At 36.2% G+C, this 20203-nt stretch overlaps 1 long non-coding RNA gene across 1 annotated transcript in view; it reads right to left on the reverse strand.

The window, feature by feature from the left end:
* LOC133102591 (uncharacterized) overlaps nt 1-16698 on the reverse strand; it is a 334490-nt gene extending 317792 nt beyond the window's left edge. Inside the window, exon 1 of the long non-coding RNA XR_009703004.1 lies at nt 16486-16698. This is a non-coding gene — a long non-coding RNA (uncharacterized LOC133102591). The remainder of the gene's footprint in view (nt 1-16485) is intronic.
* Nucleotides 16699-20203: the final 3505 nt, after the last annotated feature.

A 20203-nucleotide genomic window follows, 5' to 3' on the forward strand; every position in this document is an offset into this window, starting at 1 on the left:
AATGAAGTCTTCAGCATTCTTCCTCTCCCATTACCTTTCCCACTCTTACCAACCCTTTCTACATGAATGGAACTGTCCTAAAATTGGTGTTTATCATTTCCAAGAATGTTTTTATAATTTAACCATGTATGTATAAATCTCTAAACAATATATAGCATGGTTTCTTTTATGTTAAAGTTTTATAAAAATAGTATCATAATATATGTATTCTCTCACATAAAGATAGCTTTTTTATTCAATATTGTGTTATTATAAGGTTTATCCATGTTCGTACACATAGTAATTCATTTTAACTGCTGTATGGTAGTTAAATAGGACCACAGTTTGTCCACTGTAACACTACTAACACACTGAAACGTATACTCTCACACATGACTCTGGAATAGCAGAAATTTCTCCAGATAGTTCTTCTCAAATTCCAATGTGCATATAAAGCACTTGAGGATCTTGTTAAAATGCAGGTTCTGATTCAGCAGGTCTGAGAGTGGGTCTGATAGTCTCCATTGCTAACAAGTTCTCAGGATATGCTCCAGGCTACCCTGTTCAGTATGGTAGTCACTAGCCATATGTGGCTATTTAAACTTACTTAAATTCATATAAATAAAAGATGTGCTTCCTCACCCACTCTAACCATCTTTCAAGGGCTCAGTAGTTATTGGACAGCACAGAGAACACTCCCATCATCTCATACATTCGGACTATTGAACAGCACTGCTCTGGAGTCTTGTTACTCAAAGTGTTGTCCGAGGACCAGGAGGCCACTCTATAGAAATGCAGAATCTTAGGCTGCATCTGATCAATCCTAACCTGCATTTTAGCAACATCCCCAGGTGATTTGTTTCTCTCTTAAAGTTTCAGAAGCGCTGCTTTAGGGTGTTTTATACCTAGAAGTGGAATTGCGGGGTTGAAGGGCATGCACGTCTACAACTTTGCTACCTATTGCCAAGTTTCTCTCCAACACAGTTTAACCAGTCTATAATCCTCAAAGTAATCTGGAAGAGACTTAATTGCTCCACTCCACATCCTTACCAACACTGGATATTGTCAGACACCATGATTTTTGTCAATATAACAGTATGAATGTATTTCTCTATTGTTTTAGTTTGCCATTCCTTGATTAATAGTGAGATGGAGCATGTTTTCATATGTTTATTAGCCATTCAGATTTTCTCTTCCATCATAGCCTATTCATATTCTTTGCCCACTTTTTTCATCAGGTTATCTTGTTCTTATTAATTTGTAAGATTTCTTTACTTAGGCTAATTACTACTCACTTGTTTATTGTATACATTACATATATCTTCTTCCAGTCTGTGGCTTCTCTTTTCACTTTGTGATGTACCTAAGTTTTTAATTTTTATTTTTATCAGTGTCATCAATCTTCTCTATTCAGGTTATAGTGGCAGGGAAATCTTCAAGTACCACAGGACAACTAGGTTGAAGCATGGTTTTTCAATGTAAATTCTTTCCCTTCTCCATCTTAACTCAACTAGGAGTAAGGATTCTAACAATCCTGTCTTCCACCAATAAAATCTTGTCTCTACAAGCAGGCTTCGGGCTTCTCTGAGCAACTAGGTCACCTGACAACTGAATAAAATGAGGGAACCACCTGACCCCTCTTCCATTCACAGCCATAAGTATTGGCCATACTTTGACACAGAGATTCTAGATCTACTAGAGCATTTTCTATAAGGAGAATGAGAGGGACTTCATTTATAGCTAACTTGAGCCACAAAGGCTTGTTTTATTTGGTCTTTTTTTCCCTTGATATATCAAAATGGGAAAATACGCTAAGGCAAAAGGAGTTTGCTGTCCTTTATCCATTAAATAATGTAATCCATAAGGAAAAATCAACAAGTATAAATAGTAAACAAGCAGAAGTTACACAATTCAGACTATAATTTTTTTCAATTCTGAAATATTTATATGGAAAATTACTATTATAAAGGGAGAAATATGTCCACTATAAAGGGATTCCTCCTATTATTTATAATGACCTACTGATCATATTTAGAAAGGAAAAATACCAGATGCTTGGATCAATACTGGGACATCTTTCTATATTTCTAAATATCACTTGCTTATTCCATAAATCAGCTCCAATAGCAACAACAGTATTCATTTATTTCATCTTTCCATTCATTTACTAAAAGTATTTACTAACTATTTTATGTTGTCATAAGCTAGATTTATAGAGCTATGATGATGAATCAGAATGGAAGTACCTATACGTCCTCCAGAGTCTTTTTTTAATATTTATCAAGCACTCACTGGGTGGTAGTCATAGTGTCAAACTTTTTACATTCATTATTTTATTTTACCTTCTCAAAAACTCAGCAATAATTCATCAAATGTTTATTGAGCACCCACTTTGTGCCAGGGACTGTTCAAAGCACGGAGGAGTCAGTAGAGGAAAAGATTCCTGCTCTCGTGGAATTTTATAAACAGAAGATACACCTCAAATACTTTTTCAAAAAGATGATTTCATGTAGTATAAGTGCTCTAAAGAAAATATTACAGAGTAATGGGGTAAAGAGTGCAATCTAAGACTTGGAGAGACTAACTTACCCAATCACACAGCTGGAGAGTGGCACTGTTTGGACTTCCATCCCATGCCAACTACTTCATCATCTATTTACGTTTTAGTGTTTACTTGCCTCTACACCTCATTTAGCACTGGACAGGATATGGCAAAGAGAAGGAGGTCCAAAGATGTGGCTCAGACACCAGATCTGAGGCATTTCTGCCTCTACCTCCCATGTCTCCTCCCTACTATTCAAACAGATAGACTTGCCTAGCTTGCCTAGCTCCGAGCCTCAAACCAGTTCTTCAAAATTCTGAGTGCTGATAAGGAGGCAAGATAAAAAGATGGCAAGATCATGAACAGAAGTTATGAAGAACAATGTGACACCACAAAGCTATGCATAACTGCTAATAGGAAAAATTAATTAAGAAGAATCTTTAGAGTATAAATGTGAGGACTCCCTTAGCTCAAATTTTCATTGGGATACTGAAAAAAGAAGCATGAATATTTTAAATGGATATTTATACTACAGACATTTAATATTTTTAGGTGATTTTCTTTTCCAAAAAACCTGCCATTAACTGGGTAGTTCATAGTACACATCATGGCTTCACATAACAGAATACAGTAATTCATTTACACATAAATATGTAAAATAAATACTATAAAACAGAGAACACAAAAAGTAAAGCTTATAAGTATCAAAATGAAAGTCTTTTTTGGAACAATGAGCACCCTTTGCACCCAAATTCTTGTCTTGAAATTCCATTCTTCACTATAAAGAACCAGAACTCAGTGAAGGAAAGATTGACCAAAAGTATGGAGTAGGAAATGTATAAGATGAGTCTGGACATTTTGTCATAACAGATAGCAAGGAAATGATCAAAGACTCTGAAAAGGGGGACTACTTACCAAAAAAGCTTGAAAACCCAAAGAGAGGCACCTACCAGTCAAATATAGAATAATTTAAGCCTCAATAAAGATACTTACTGTAGTGGACTAAAAGACATCAAATATGTTTAAATCAGGACTTCATCATGATTTTAAAAACTACTTGGCCACTATTAGAGAAATATGTGTGGATAAAACTATAACATATCTAGCTTTTGCCTCAAAATAATATGACAGAGGAAGTTGGTGAGGGTAGAAACAAAATAACATTGGCATGAGTTGGTAACTGTTGAAACTGGGTGATGGTACATGGATATACTCTATGATATTCTATCTACTTTTGTACATGTCTTAAATTTTCCAAAATAAAAAGTTAAAACAAAAGAATTCAGTCTTTTACCTGAAAAGTACTTTCTAAAATTTCTGAAGAAAAATCTACAGTAAAGAATGTTTGAAAGCAGAAAAAATAATAGCATGAATGATAAGGATCCTGGTTACGATGCTATTAGACATAAACCAGAGTTAAATATTTAAATAATCAGAGAGGCAATGGATTATTCAAAACATCAAGATAGCAGATGCAGATCAAGCTATGCAGAGACACTGAGCAGAATTCAAAATAATCAAAACTATATTTTAAAATACTCTTTCTGAAAATTCAGAATTTGTGAATCCCTTTGTTACCTAATGGTTTAATGGCAGACTCATCCAAAACTAACATTCTAGTACAGTGAGTGCTAAACAAAATTACAAAGAAGATTTATTCTGTCTTCAGCTCTAGCCACCACTTCCACTGCTGTCTTCTATTTACCCTTTAAAGATATCCAGGATCTTCTTCCTCTTACCCTTATAAAAACCTTCTTTGAGAGAAGGGTATGACAAGCACATTCACACCAAACTGTAAATGACTCAGATGATTTACCACTGGACTCCTGAGTGCCTAACTCAGTCTTACACTTAGGTAGCTAAGCAAGCATATCTCCAACATGCAGACATGAACAGGTGGTCAATTACCAATAAAGCATAAGAACCACAACAGTGATTATCAGTAAAGACATAAGACAGAAGATTCACCTGAAAAAAAAAAAAATCAGGGAAAAAATAGAAAAAAATTTATTTTACTACAAATCCACCTTTCTTACACAATGTATATTTTAACAATTAAATGTTATTAAAACAATATAACATTGTGATAGAAGAAGCAGTTTTAATAAGAATACATTACAACTCACTTTTTGTATAGTAGATAACTTAATCTAAGAAAAGGACTTGATGCAATAACTTTGATTTTGGAGAGTGACACTTCTTCAAGCCCCCAAGTGAAATCTAAATTAAAATACTTAATATTTTCCTAAGCTAAGCTTTCAGTAAATCAGTCAGTGAAAGGCGAATACAATTTACTGACAAATGTCCTATATCCTCTCTCACTATTTTCTTGATATTTTATTGACAAAAGGGAATCAAATGTGATAACAACCTGGTTGTACTGCCATATGGGATGACATTTAGTTGATACCAAAGCTATAACTATAGAACTCAAGTATAAAACTAAAAGTTTAAAAGTAAACCTTTCATTTTCAAAAATTCACATGTGCTCATCATCAGTGCTTTATTTAAAAGGTAAAAAATATGCCTTACAACTTCTCAGTATGCCTCTCAAAAACTCTCCATCTGGCTTCTCTTGCATTTTGCTTTTAAGCCATATGACTGAATGCATGTTTAATGCACAGAACATTGCCTAGCATATGGTAAGGGTTATTGATAGCAGCTATTTTATTATTAATACATAGGTCTAATTATTAATACAATTAATAATAGCTATTATAATATTTGATATTAGTATCATTATAATTATTCCTACCATTTATATTAATGTTGACTATTCTAATTATTTATATTGATATTTTCATCATTATTATTACCATCCATGCTACCATGTCCACTTTTACTGAAAACCCAGAAGTACTTAAGCTTCAGGGACTGTAAAGCCAAAAGTATAGTAACTAGTCTTTTCAACAAATGGTACTAGAACAACTGAACATCTGCATACAAAAAAATTAATCTAGACACAGACCTCACACCCTTCACAAAAACAGAAACATATGCAAAATGCAAAGCTATGAGACTCTTAAGAGATGACACAAGAGAAAACCTAGATGACCTTGGGTATGGAGATGACGTTTTAGATACAACACCAAAGGCATGATCCATGAAAAACACAATTGATAAGCTGGACTTCATTACAGTTAAGAACTTCTGCTCTGCTAAAGACGATGCCAAGGCAGCAAGACATGAGTCACAGGCCTAGAGAATATATTTGCAAAAGATGCATCTGATAAGGACTCTTATCCAAAATATACAAAGAACCCTTAAAACTCAACAATAAGAAAATAAACAGCTCAATTTAAAAAATGGCCCCAAGACCTTAACAGAGAACTCACCAGAAAAGTTACACAGATGGCAAATAAGCATATGAAAAGATGCTCAACGTCATAAGTCATCAGGGAAATGCAAATTAAAATGACAATTAAATGTCACTACACACCTACTAGAATGGCCAAAATCCAAAACTCTGACAACACCAAATGCTGACAAGAATGTGGAGCAAAGGGAATTCTCACTCCTTACTAACAGAAATGCAAAATTATACAGCCACTTTGGAAGCCAGTTTGATGGTTTCTTACAAAACTATGCATATTCTTACCATACAATCCAGTAACGCACTTCTTGGTATTTACCCAAGGAGTTGAATACTTAAATCTACACTAAAACCTGCATGCAGATGTTTATAGTAACTCTTTTGTAATTGTCAAAATTTGAAAGCAACCAAGATATCCTTCAGTAGGTGAATGGAAAAATAAACTGGTATATCCAGACAATGGAATATTATTCAGCACTAATTTAAAATGAGCTATTGAGCCAAAAAAAAAAAAAAAAAGAAAGAACTCTAAATGGGTATTACTATGTGAAAGAAGCCAATCTGAATAGGCTACATACTGTATGATCTCAACTATACGACATTCTGGAAAAGGCAAAAGTATGGTGTCTCCATAATTTTTACTGTGGTTAAAAGATCAGTGGTTGGGGGAAGGGAGGGATGAGTAGGCAGAACACAGAGGATTTTACCAGTTGCTTTATTTTTTAAATGAAATATATGTATACATATGTGTATATATCTCAGAAAATATTATTAACCACTGGCACTGGAGTTCCACTTAAGAAACTGTCATCATTTAGGCAAATGCCTTGATAAACTTCCATGAGTGTGGAAGGTGAGGTCTTTAGAGTGAGGTATAGGAGACTGCAATACAAGGAGAGAATATTATCTCAAACTACTTTGATAAATTTTTCACTTTTTTATCCTGATGAAAATATCTGTATAGCTACCAAGAAAGCCAAGGTAAAAATTGTGTACATTCAAATGTTATAACAGATGGTCTGAGTCTCGCAGCATCAGTGTCCCATCTATAGTGGGCCCTCAATAAATGTGGAATTCATGAATAAATTGATTACTGAAAGAACACATAATGCAATTTTCCTGTTTTTTGGTTTTTACTACTCTGGAAATAAAACTTATATATGTATTGCTTTACACTTTCTGTGTCATACTTTTCTGAAGACACGGATGATCATGCTCTTTTACCAATCATTTGATGGAGTGGGAAACCTGTCAATCTGAATTGGAGAGAATATTTGGAGTATTGGGAATTTTATGGTTTGAAACCTTTTGAAGTGTTAATGGGCTTTTGCTTCAGGAAAGAAAGTATGCACTTGTCAACTTAGCTCAGATCAAGCATTTCAAGAGTAATGTTCATAGAATGCTTGGTGAGAAGAAAAAAGGAAACACCAGAACAGAATAGTTCTTACAAAAACTACCTCCCTACAATAAGAAATAAACACAATAAATTAGGCTCTAAAGTAAGTTAGAGGCATGCATAAGTTGCATGAAAAGCAACTCTAGTCCTCAACACTGTCTCTTTGCTTTTTAAATAAGTCTGATGATTGAAAACATTGGCACCTTTGATTTTTAAATACTGTGTTCAGAGAGAAGATCATGCTACAGAAGTATCAAAATATGAAGGCATAGAATAAAAGGTAGATGAGGAATCTGAAATGTAAGTAGGATAGGTGACTTGCCCAATTTCATAGAGCTCCTCAGGAGCAGAGCTAGAAGAAAGAATGCAGCAGAACCAAGAATCCCACTGTTTCTTTCCCAAACTCCAAAGAATCCTAATATAACACAAGCTGACAGGTCAGCTTTTAGACTTAACCTCAGGAATTATGTGATTTCAGAGATAAGAATGTTATTTTGTTCAAAAAACAAGTCTCCTGCACAATATTGCCTAAAATTTCAATAGGAAACAGAGCCTTTAATTAACAGAGAAGATTAAAAGGCCAGAGTGAACACATTAGTGTGAGTGTTCTCACATGCAAATGAAAAATGAAACCTCTTGATAGAGATAAATGTCTAGAAATCAGGAAGAACCTGCGTACTTAAAGGGTAAGTGTGTATTTTCTGAAGGAGGAAAGGTTGTTAAAAAGTGACAATGCAGAGACTTCTCAATTCTGCCCTGAACTAAAATCTATATTGAATACTGATTAGAAGCTAAAACCTGAGAGTGAGAATTTCCCTCACATAATACCTAGATATATGACCAAAGCAAGTCACTCAAACTTTCTGAGCCTTAGTCTTCTCATCTTTAAAATGAGAACATTAATATCTATCTTAAATGATTGTGTGAGAATGAAAAGTTAATATATTGAAAGAATCTGGCACAATGCCTGGCATATAATAAACAGTTAATACATGTTTGTTATTAATATCTGTTCACATACCTCTTGAGCACATTGACTTGTTAGGAGTAAATATGTTTAAGTCTCATTCATCAGTGTTCAGCAAAGAATGTAAGTTTCAGCAGTGTTATTTTAGACCTTTCAAATTAGGCCATAACCTATTTTGATTTCTATAAAAATATAGCCCCCAAAAGTAAAACTGCATTATACTTCTTGAAAATCTGTTTCAGGTAACTATGTGATAGAATAGATATGTTAATTAACTGGATTGTGGTCATCACTATACTTGTCACTATACTACATTGTATACCTTTAAAAAACTCATACAACCTAAATAAATACAATTTTTATTTGTCAATCATACTTCAGTAAAGTTGAAAAAATACTTTTAAATAAAAAATTTCAATCACTAAAAAAAATCTGTTTCATATTATTAAATCCAATTTTTCTTATCTTTGTACTTCACCCAAATACGTTTCTGTTTAACTTTTATAATTACAAAATAAAAAGCAGTCAGCACACAAATGAATGCTGTAACTATATACCTTGGTTTGAGAGCAAATTCAGTATAAGTCCCTATCAATAACTTTTATACAGTTGTCTGTCAGTCAAATATATCCATATCTGATATGATATTGGTTTATAAAAAGATTCTTCAGTGGCAAAATCCCTATGAAGAGAAGACAATTTAAATTTTTAAACACTTTTCAGCGTAACAATTATAGGAATATTTCTATGTATCTGGACCAGCAACATCACATCCTAGAGAACCTGTTAGAAATGCAAATTTTCAGACCCTACCCAGAGCTAATGAATCAGAAATTCAGAGGACGAAGACCAAAAATTACATATTAACAAGCCCTCCAGGTGATTCTGATGCATGCTGAAGTTTGAAAATCACTGGTCTAAACTCTAGTCAATATGATTGCATGCTATAGATACCCCTAGCTGAAGCTTCCCAACAGCTGAGGCGCTGTGCCTACAGATGATAGAGAACTGAGAATTCTTGGCCCATGCCTTGTGATTACAGGCAGAGGTTCCCTACTGCACCACCCATTACCAAAAGCCCATAAATTGCAGAAGGGAAGGATACAGCAAAACTTCAAGTCTTAAAACATCAGATCATAATTAGACAGCTGAAGGTCTTGAATTTTAGTCCCTATAGGGAATCCCTAACCAGGATCAATCCAGCTACAATTAGTGTAAGGAACTCCTCTGCACCGGGCCCCACAGTGAAACTGAATAATGTTGACCAGAGAGCAGCAACACAGGGGCCTTCAGGGGAGACTTGACTTGGAAGATCCTTTCAATATTTCGACTCCCTTTTAAGAGAAAACTCCAAATACCTTAAAGGCTTACTCCGTTTTGATGAACTCAGATTCTGGGCTTTCTAAACTATTGGATTGGAAACTCTAGGCCTCAAAGTTATTTCAAAGGATTATCAGCTGGTAAGCGCACTAGGCACTGTATGTAGACAATAAATAACCAAGCAGTCAACATTGATGCATCACTCAGCCTGTGCCAGAAACTTATATGTATTCACTCACTCAATACCCCAATGTGGTAGGTGCTGTTAAACAGAGACTTAGAAAAGTAATTTACCCAAGGTCATGCCTAGCAGGTGATGCTATTGAGAGCAGTCTGATTAGAGAATAAACACTCTTAACACTACCATTTGGGGTCAGAAATGTACAGGCATATCTGGGAAACTGAGTCACTACACAAGAGAGAAGTTTTTACATGAGGGACTGAGGAACAGGACTGAAGACAGGACTTATTCTAAGAAGTAGAAGAACCAGGCACAATAAGTTTGATCAAGTAATAAAGTCTTATTTGCCAAATTTTTACACATTCTCAGTAGCTGTCATTCAATCTGCCCCAGCCTAGCTGTTTGCACTCGTGTCTGTGGCCTAATGTGAAAGAGGGCTTTAGCAAAAACTGAACAGTTGTTTCACTAAAATCTAGTAAAATTTAGTACTGTTTAAGGATACCTCTAATGGAGAGTAACACTAAAAGCAAATGGATGAGGGCATTTTTCTTGGCTTCCCTTCCCCCTCCCATCCCCTAACCCCCATCTACATATAAGGGCAGTATATTAAGTACAGCCAGGCTGCTTGGGAACTAGAAACTGGAAAATCAAGAGCATAGATCCTTCTTGCTGTCTCTCAGGAGCTGCCAGCCACTAATCTCTTTTTTTTTTCCTGCTATGGCTAAGTACACTGATTTTGATATCTAATAAATCTGAGTTTGAACCTCAATTCTAAACCCAGTTCTAACCCTTACTATCTATAAGACCATAGACAAACTTTTAACCTCTTGAAGCTTCCACTCCTTTATTTGTAAAATGGAATAATAATTAGTACCTACCTCAAAAGCAGTGATATATTACCCCATAGGCAGAATAAGGATGTACTCATTGTACCAGTAAAGCAGGGTTGTCAAGATGAAATGATAAAACATTTTTAATGGATATGAAAAAGCATCAAAATAGTCATCAAAGTAGTGATATTAACAACTAATAGTTATTTGAAATTCCATTTGGTGGGTGCTTGCATTAGGGGAGTGGTGACAAAGCACCATAATCTTTTCAGTGCTTATTGCAATTGTAAGTTTCAACATGGCTCTGCTCATAGCATGGATATGAGGATCAAAAGAGATAGAATGTGCTTGAAGCAACGTCTGGCCCAAAGTGAGCTCTCAGTAAATGTTAACTGTTATAATAATTTGCATTAGCTTCCACTAATACCTTCTGCTGTCTCATAACTTTAGCTTGTGGAGCCAACTCTAACCCTTGCTCTACAAGACCTTTCAACTCAAGTACACCGTAACTGAACACAACATTCTATGTCTCTTTGTTCAAATTCTCAAGAAAAAAAAAAAAAAAAGTGGATTGGACCCAAGCAATTGTAGGCTGAAGTGGAGGTTGGTGGAACAGAGTTGAGTTATATAACCTCCTACCTTCCCCTTTTTTTTTCTTTCAACAAGGGCTATAATTACAGTCTGAGAAGTCTGTAGTTTGCTAGTTTCTGCTGTGGTTAAAAAGCAACCCTCAAATCTTGTTGTTTACAAGAATGAAGGTTTATCTCTGGCCCACATCACATCATAAACTGACTGCAGATTGGCTGTGATTCTGTCCCACACATTTTCTTTCCAGGATCCAAGCTGAAGGAACAACCCCTATCCATGATGCACACTTCTTGTGACAGAGGGAAAAGAACAACAGTGGAATGATTGATGGCAAGTAATGTTTCTGCTTAGCCAATATATATCTATCATTCATGCTCACAAACAAAAGCACATGGCCAAGCCTGGGGCTGGGAAGTATAATTCTCCTGCAGGAAAGGCCGTGAATAGTTGGGAAAAATAATACAACCTAGGACAGGGAATAAGGGGGAGCAAGTCTTTTAAAACATACCTATTAAAATCATGTGAAAAACAGTAATATTTAAGTACAAAACTTACTAAGTAATGTACATTTTTGGGAACTACTGCTTAAAATGTTACTTCAAGTTCTCTCAAGCCACTAGACAATCTGAAGAAGTTTCTAGCCAGCATGATGGCATAGAAACTCATGTTTTTCATGCATGAACCAGTCGATACCAAAGTGTTTTGGAGACAACAAAACTTAAACATATGCATTATCCTAAATTTTAATATAGTATCTATGTCTTTCCACACTCGGTGCACAAATGGCTCCTTAAGAGAGCCATTTTTAATTTTTTAGTAAATGGAAGAATTTAGTAAACAACGTTTCCTGCATCATGAGCTTTATGCACTTGAACCTAATCAGTTTTGTTGTTGTTTTTTTTTTTTGCTTCATTAAAATGTGAATTTAGGGGATTATTATGGTTAAATTAGCTTTAAATAGCATGGGGAGCATCAATACTTAAATGTCATAAAAATTTAGCATTCTTATGTCATATAATTCTAGAACAGTCCAAGGAGTCTGTAGATGATACTATATAATGAAACTATTATTTTCCAAATTAGCCATAATAGGCCAAAAATGCATAATTTAGGTTTCCACAATTAGAAGCAAAAGGCATGACTGCATATTTCATGCTTTATGAATAAATGTTCTGACTGTAAACTTTGAAGAGTTGTGGCAAACAACCACGGAAGTCAAGGAACAGTTCCATTGCTGTCTTCTCTCTAGAAATCAAAGTTTTTCACTGCTCTCCCTACTTTGTCTGTCAGGAGACTTGCACAGTGTGCTGTTCCTTGTGTCAAGGGGCCATCATAGCTCAAACTTCCAAGAGACCCACAGCAAATCCAGGGTACTAGTCACCCAAAGTAGTGATTGAAGTTTTACAGAGGTGAATCAGTATTTTCATCCTACTTAAGAAAAGTACTTATTTTGAAAATGAAAGTAAAAGAAACTATCAATATCTTTCTGAGAAGTCATATTGCTTCATTTTCTACATATCTTTATTCTTCTTAAGTTAAAGCCAGTGAAGTAAGATACAAAAAGATGAATTAAAGAACAGAATTTTTCGGGACTTCCCTGGTGGCGCAGTGGTAAAGAATCCACCTGCCAACGCATGGGACACGGGTTCGAGCCCTGGTCAGGGAAGATCCCACATGCCGGAGAGCAACTAAGCCCGTGTGCCACAACTACTGAGCCTGCGCTCTAGAGCCCGCGAGGCACAACTACTGAAGCCCACGCGCCTAGAGCCTGTACTCCACAGCAGGAGAAGCTACCGCAATGAGAAGCCCACGCACCACAACAAAGAGTAGTCCCCACTCGCCGCAACTAGAGAAAGCCTGTGCACAGCAACGAAGACCCAACGCAGCCAAAAGTAAGTAAATAAAAACTTATTTTTAAAAAAGAACTGAATTTTTCATTGGTTCAAACAATTTATGCTGAAATTTTCTTATAAGGGTTAATTTTTTTTTTTAACTATTATGAATCTTCCTTAAAGGCAAGGCAATTTTATCCATCAGGCACCATAACTACGGTGCTTAAGGCCTAAGTTCACATAACAAAAAACTTGTTTAAAACTTTCTTACCCAAAACTTTCTTTTCCTGGCCCCTTCAAAAGTAGAGAGAGAAAGAGAGAGAGAGAGAATCAATTTTGAAAGTAAACGATCCAATGATATAAAGCAAGACTATAATAATCGTAATCAGCAATTTTTTTAAGGTCAGAATCATCTGACCTTAAAAAATTAATAAATGTAACTTCTTGATAAATCTTCCAAGAATAAAACATTGCAAAATGTATTCTAAGTCACCTAATGAGTCAACTACTAAATTGATAGCTACATGCAAGTTAAAGGCCAGAGAACATCTCCCCAAACCTATGGCTTTGCTTTTGGATAGTTCATCTAAAGTCCATCTGTCTCCTACCAGAAGTAAAACAGCTGAGCCAGTCCTCTATTCCTAGTTTATGACTGTGAAGCCATGCCTTTTGCATTAAGAGCAAGCCTAGTCTTCAGTTCTCTGTAGTGTGGTGGGTAAGGAGTAGCATGGAAATGACAGTGGAGAAGTATGATTGCTAGATCAAATGGTAGTTCTATTTTTAATTTTCTGAGAAACTTGCATAATGGCTGTACCAATTTACATTGCCACCGACAGTGCACTCTAATTTTAATATACAGTGTGTTTATAAGATAAACAAGTACTGGGGATATATTATACAACATAATGACTATAGTTTTTAAAAAATATAGTTATGTTAAACATGACCTCTGGGACTTCCCTGGTGGTCCAGTGGTAAAGAATCCGCCTTACAATGCAAGGGACACGGGTTTGATCCGTGGTCAGGGAACTAATATCCCACATGCCATGGGGCAGCTAAGCCCGCGAACCACAACTACAGAGCACATGCACCCTGGAGTCTACATGCCACAACTAAAGAGAAAACCCGCATGCCACAACTAGAAAGAAGCCCGTGCACCACAACGAAAGATCCCACGTGCCGTGACTAAGACTTAACACAGCCAAAACTAAATTAATTAAATAAATAAAGAATAAAATAAATCTTTTAAAAAAAGACCTCTTTCCATTATCATTTAAGAATCTGTATTTAGCTTTATTAATTTTTCCTTATACCATCTGATTTGTATATGTTACTTTCCCCCTAACTCCCCCAATTTGCCTCATATATCTAATCTCCTTTCTGTGATGGAAGAGGAAAACAAGGTAACATTTTTTTCTTAAAACCCTATCTTTTCTAACCATCAAATGTTATCTCTGGTTTCTCTAGCACAGTGTGTTAAATTCTTTTTTGGTGCTTTGAATATCAAAGACATTATTTCCTTTTCATGAAATGACATCTTAACTAAACCATTTTCTTTCAAACTTGCAACATATTATTTCCTTCCTAGGAGTGACTGCCTGTCATCTTTAAAGTAACTATTCTATTCAAATACTGTTTACTTTGGTAAATCCAATGTCTTTGAACTAAACTCTTTTTTTATACACTGGAAAGTGACTAATTCCTATGCTTTCATTAAACAAGGATAGTCGTGCATTTCAATATACAGTAATGGATTTCTGAAGTCTATGTTTTATACAAAAAAGTTAAATTTCCTTTGAAAACTGAGGCCAGGAGTAATTAGTTTTTCCTTAAGAAAAATAAACATTTTATCGCTAACTTAGACATTGGGGGTTACCATATACCAGGATCTTGCATGGCTTCCCTTAGCACACAAGCTCAAAATGTTAGTTTTCCTGTAAAAGTTATAAATATTTTTACTACAAATTTATGAATGTTGAATACATAATTGTATGAACATTGATCATCCCATTGAAGACTCTCAGTAAGAGCCTTCTATGTACAAAGTACCACAGAAGATATAGCTACAAAGAAGGTTCCTAACTTGTATCTCCAGATAAATGACACCTATAAGTAAAATGTCCATCTCCTGAACCTGATGATCTGAATGTTTGCCCTCCTATGTCTAGTCTCCCAGAACAATAAGAATAATGCTATCCTCTACCTACAAAGAAAATGTAGCACATGACTTTGAAGATTTTTTTTCAGAAGTGGTGATAGGTCTTTTCATTTGCCCATTCCTGAGCTGTCTAATATGGCAGCCATTATGCAAATGTGGCTATTGAACACTTGGAATCAGGCTAGTCTAAATCAAAACAGGCTGTTGGTGTAAAATACACACTGTTCTCAAAGAATCAGCATAAAAAGAAGAATGCAAAGAATACTGATTACATGTTGAAATTTTAATGTTTTGGATATACTAGGTTAGATAATGAATTATTAAAATTAATTTCACCTGGGTTTTATTAAAGTTTTCTAATGTAACTATCAATACTAGAAAATCTAAAATTATGTTTGTGGCTTGCATTGCATTTCTACTGAACAGCACTAGTCTAGTCTCTCTCCCCTGGATCCTAAATGGTACACGGTCACAGTATAAAACATGTGACTTAAGTTAGGGGTATCACATGGTACAATGACAGAGAATAAAATGAACAGGCCAACAAAAGGATTAAATATGTGATGTCAAAATCTATAACTGGGGGGCTTCCCTGGTGGCGCAGTGGTTGAGAGTCTGCCTGCCAATGCAGGGGACACGGGTTCGAGCCCTGGTCTGGGAAGATCCCACATGCCGCGGAACAACTAGGCCCGTGAGCCACAATTACTGAGCCTGCGCGTCTGGAGCCTGTGCTCCACAGCAAGAGAGGCCGCGATAGTGAGAGGCCCGCGCATCATGATGAAGAGTGGCCCCCGCTTGCCGCAACTGGAGAAAGCCCTCGCACAGAAACGAAGACCCAACACAGCCATAAATAAATACATAAATAAATAAATAAAAATTTTTTAAAAAAGCGACTCCAGGATTTAAAAAAAAAAAAAATCTATAACTGGATGTTGATTAGATGTATCGTGGTGATTGTTTCAATAAATGCAAATATCGAATCATTACATTGTATATCTGAAACTAATATAATGTTATATGTCAACTATAACTGAATTTAAAAATCTATAACTAAATGAATTAATCATTTATAATTCCAAGGAATCTGAGAAATACCAATGGGTCTAACTGTAAGAGTAGCAGCAAGAAGTCAGTCCTGCCAACTCAGATCCTGTCGGTCTGATCATTTGGGGGAATCCTGGTACCTGCAATGCCTGAATACTCAAATGCTTATACATGTAAAGGATGATGGTGACAATAACTGTCATTTACTGAACACTTAATTTATGTCAGATACTTTATAAATATTCCTCGTGCAATCTTTATAATAATCCTAAAGGTTTATTAGTTGGGGTAGGCTAACTGCTGAAACAAACATCCTCCAAGTTTCAGTGACTTACCAAAATAAACGTTATTTCTTGCTTACATCTGATGGGGTGGCAAAGGAGTGGCAGCAGGCTCTGTTCCAGGTTTCTTCTGTCTTAAAGTTCTTGTTTCTCATAGGTCTCTGGAGTCCTCTCCAGTAAGCCAGCAGATGGAGAAAATCAGAGAAGAGAGTACTTGGGGGATTTTCATAAGCCAAGCAGGAAGTGGTGCTTTTTCTTTCCAACCAGCAATCCATTGCCAGAATTCAGGCCTGGACACACCAGTCTGCAAGAAAGGCTGAAACTGTTTATTGTGCCCAAGAATAAAAGGGAAACATTAGCAGTCTCTGCAGTAGGTACATATTATCTCTGTTTTACAGATAAGGACACTGAGTCTCCGAAACATTCAAATAAATTCCCTAAGGTCACAGATCTAGAAAACAACATTCAACCACAGGTCTGTAGGACCCAAAAGCCCATGCTCTTTCTAAGTAACACTGCTGAACTCACAGGAACTGTCACCATCTCAGTATACTTACCTCAGTGGGAGGATTAAGCAAACGGTCAGGAGATGACAGGGGATTGAATTGTCTGTACTCTTTTACCATTACAAGAGGGAAAGGTTGAGAAAATCTGTTTAGACAGTCAAAATTTCACTTTGCATCACTAAAGAATACGAGTACATGACTTAAGAATCTTCAACAAACAAAAAACATAGAACCAATGAGATGGATTATTTCATTGACAAAATACCATAGCCAAATACATAAATACCTGTGATATCCCGTAAATGATTATAGTCTGACAGGATGATTATGAAAAGACCAAAGAATATTTGTATTTTGAAGGCTAGAATAATCTCCTATTTATCAAGAATCCAAAACCACCCAGAACACCTGAATAGTCAGATTTATTTTGCAGCGCTATTGAATAACAATGCTTGCTGGTACTTGTGAACCTAAGCCACCCCAAGATTCTGCAGTTTCTTCTGAATTATCAAAAAGACATTTTATTATATTGTTTAATCTTATCATTATTATAAAATAACTAATTTAAGTTTGACAATTCATGTAAGCTACTTATATTAAATCATCCACATTGTTCAAATATTCAGAAACATTCCATTCCTTTGTATTTCTGAACAAAAAATGATTGCGTTTAGGGGAAGGACAGAACATGAAGTGATTAAGATGAAAGCGGAGTGTTTTCTTCATAGACAGATGCCTAGAGAGCTGGCTATGAAGGGCAGATAAGAGTGTTATCTCCGTATAACAATTTTTATATATTTCCGTATATAAAAAGATATATACGGAAATCATTAAGCTAATTTGGCTATAAACGAGATAGAAATCAGGACACATCAAAAGATTAGATAGGCAAAAACTACTAGAACTACAAATAAGAAACCTGGAGGTTCAAAGACTTGAAACTTGAATTTGATATGAAAGATCACATTGGGGTCTAAATTACTGATGCAAGTGATCAAATTTCTTTTAGTGGCCATTGAATTATGCAGTTGGTTTGGGTGCGAAAGTCTAGAAGCAAACAGACAGGAAAGTTATCTAAAAGGATGGTAACTATGACAGTGAAAAAGGGAAGAGCCAATGGTGCTAGTCATTTGCTATGTTTTTTTCTCTATTTCTGTATTCATTGCATCTTAGGAGCACTTCCATATCATCATGTTAGTCAGTATTCCTGACTCTACTAAATCTTATGAACGCATTTCTGAGAGAATATAATTTGTTTCCTTTTTCAGTTCTAGTGCCATTCTCAGAAGGTTACTTATCTAACCTTAACCCTCCTTGGGACAACCTTTTACTGTTCTCAAAAATATGATACTTTCGGGCTTCCCTGGTGGCGCAGTGGTTGGGAATCTGCCTGCCAACGCAGGGGACGCGGGTTCGAGCCCTGTTCTGGGAAGATCCCACATGCCACGGAGCAACTCGGCCCGTGAGCCACAATTACTGAGCCTGCGCGTCTGGAGCCTGTGCTCGGCAACGAGAGGCCGCGATAGTGAGAGGCCCGCGCACCGCGATGAAGAGCGGCCCCCGCTTGCCACAACTGGAGAAAGCCCTCGCACAGAAACGAAGACCCAACACAGCCATACATACATACATACATAAAAAGAATGTAAGCAGACAAGAATATCATTAAAAAAAAAAAAAAATGATACTTTCTAAGCTTCATGTGACTTTACCATGTTTCTACAAATCTGGAAAAAAAAAAAAGATTACATGTCTTAATTCTATTCTTAAGGGAAATGACTTGGGTTAGACCTTTTTCTGTATCTGGGTGAATGGCATTTTCAGATAGGCAGTTTTCTGCCATGCTCTGTTAGGTACCGTGTAAGAGTTTTATTCCATCAGAGCTTCCCTACTACCTTACTCAGTGATAATCCTCAAAGCCAAGGCTGTCTCAGCTTGAAAAGTGAGGCAGGACTATAGAAGACCGTTGGAAGTTGTGTGTTTACTTGAATTTTTACTACCATGTGTGCTGCACACCTTCAAATGTCCCCATAATCGTCCTGTGAATCCAGTCATCTGATCTGTCAACTGGAACCTCATCCTCTCTCTGAGAAAGGCTCCTATGAGAAATTCCATTGCCCTTAGTCCCATGTACTTGCTTTCTCATGGTCAACCATGGCTCTTACTTCTGCTGAACTATTGATTTCACACACCTCACCTCTTATACATGATTGCTTCTCTTTGTTCTATACAGAGCTTCTTTCCTTGATTTCCCCCAAACCACGTAGACACCACAATGCCATGAGTTGTTACATTGCCAAAAGGCCTTTAAAGTTCTCAGCTACTATGCCACCATAGTGGCATAGGAATTTTTCTATCTTTCTCCACAGATTCAGCCTGCTACCTATGTTTTATGGCCTTTTTTCTAACTCCATCCTCCCTTGTCTTTCTTCCTGGCATTCCTCCTCCACATCTATGTTCACTTCTTTATGCATAACTGTTTAGTTCTCTCTTTGTATTGCAGCCTCCTTCTACACCTCACTCTAAAGGCCTCACCTTCCACAGTCATGGAAGTTTATCAAGGCATTTTCCTAAATGAAGACAGTTCCCTAAGTGGAACTCTAGTACCAGTGGTTATTAATATTTTCTGAAATATATACATATATTTATACATATAATTCATTTAAATGTAAAGCAACTAAGCCTCAGAGGACATACATTTCCAGCTCATATCCTGACAATACATGTCACTTTACCCTAAATACCTTTGTCTTTTAAAATACTGTCAACACAATGCTGTTTTTCATTTTAATTAATAAACTGTATTTCTAGGGCAGTTTGAGGCCCAAAGCAAAATCAAGCAGAACATACAGGGTTCCCATAGAAAGTCTGTCCCCATACACACACACAACCTTCCCATTATCGACGTCCTGCACCACAGTAGTAGATTCATTACAATTGATGAACCTACATTGACACAACACAATCACTCAAAGTTCATAGCTTACATTAGGGTTCACTTTTGGTTTTATACATTCTATGGGTTTTGACAAATGAATAATGACATGTAACTACCATTGTCTTATCATACAGGATAGTTTGCCCCAAAAATCCTCTGAGCTCTGCCTATTCATCCCTCCCTCCCTCCTAACCCCTGGCAACCACTGATATTTTTACTGTCTCCATAGTTTTGCCTTTTCCAGAATGTCATATAGTTGAGATCAAACAGCATGTAGCTTTTCAGATTGGTTTATTTCACTTAGTAATATGGTTTCTCCATATCTTTTCAT

The sequence above is a fragment of the Eubalaena glacialis genome, chromosome 12 (genome assembly GCF_028564815.1).
Source record: "Eubalaena glacialis isolate mEubGla1 chromosome 12, mEubGla1.1.hap2.+ XY, whole genome shotgun sequence".
In the NCBI taxonomy this organism is placed as follows: domain Eukaryota; kingdom Metazoa; phylum Chordata; class Mammalia; order Artiodactyla; family Balaenidae; genus Eubalaena; species Eubalaena glacialis.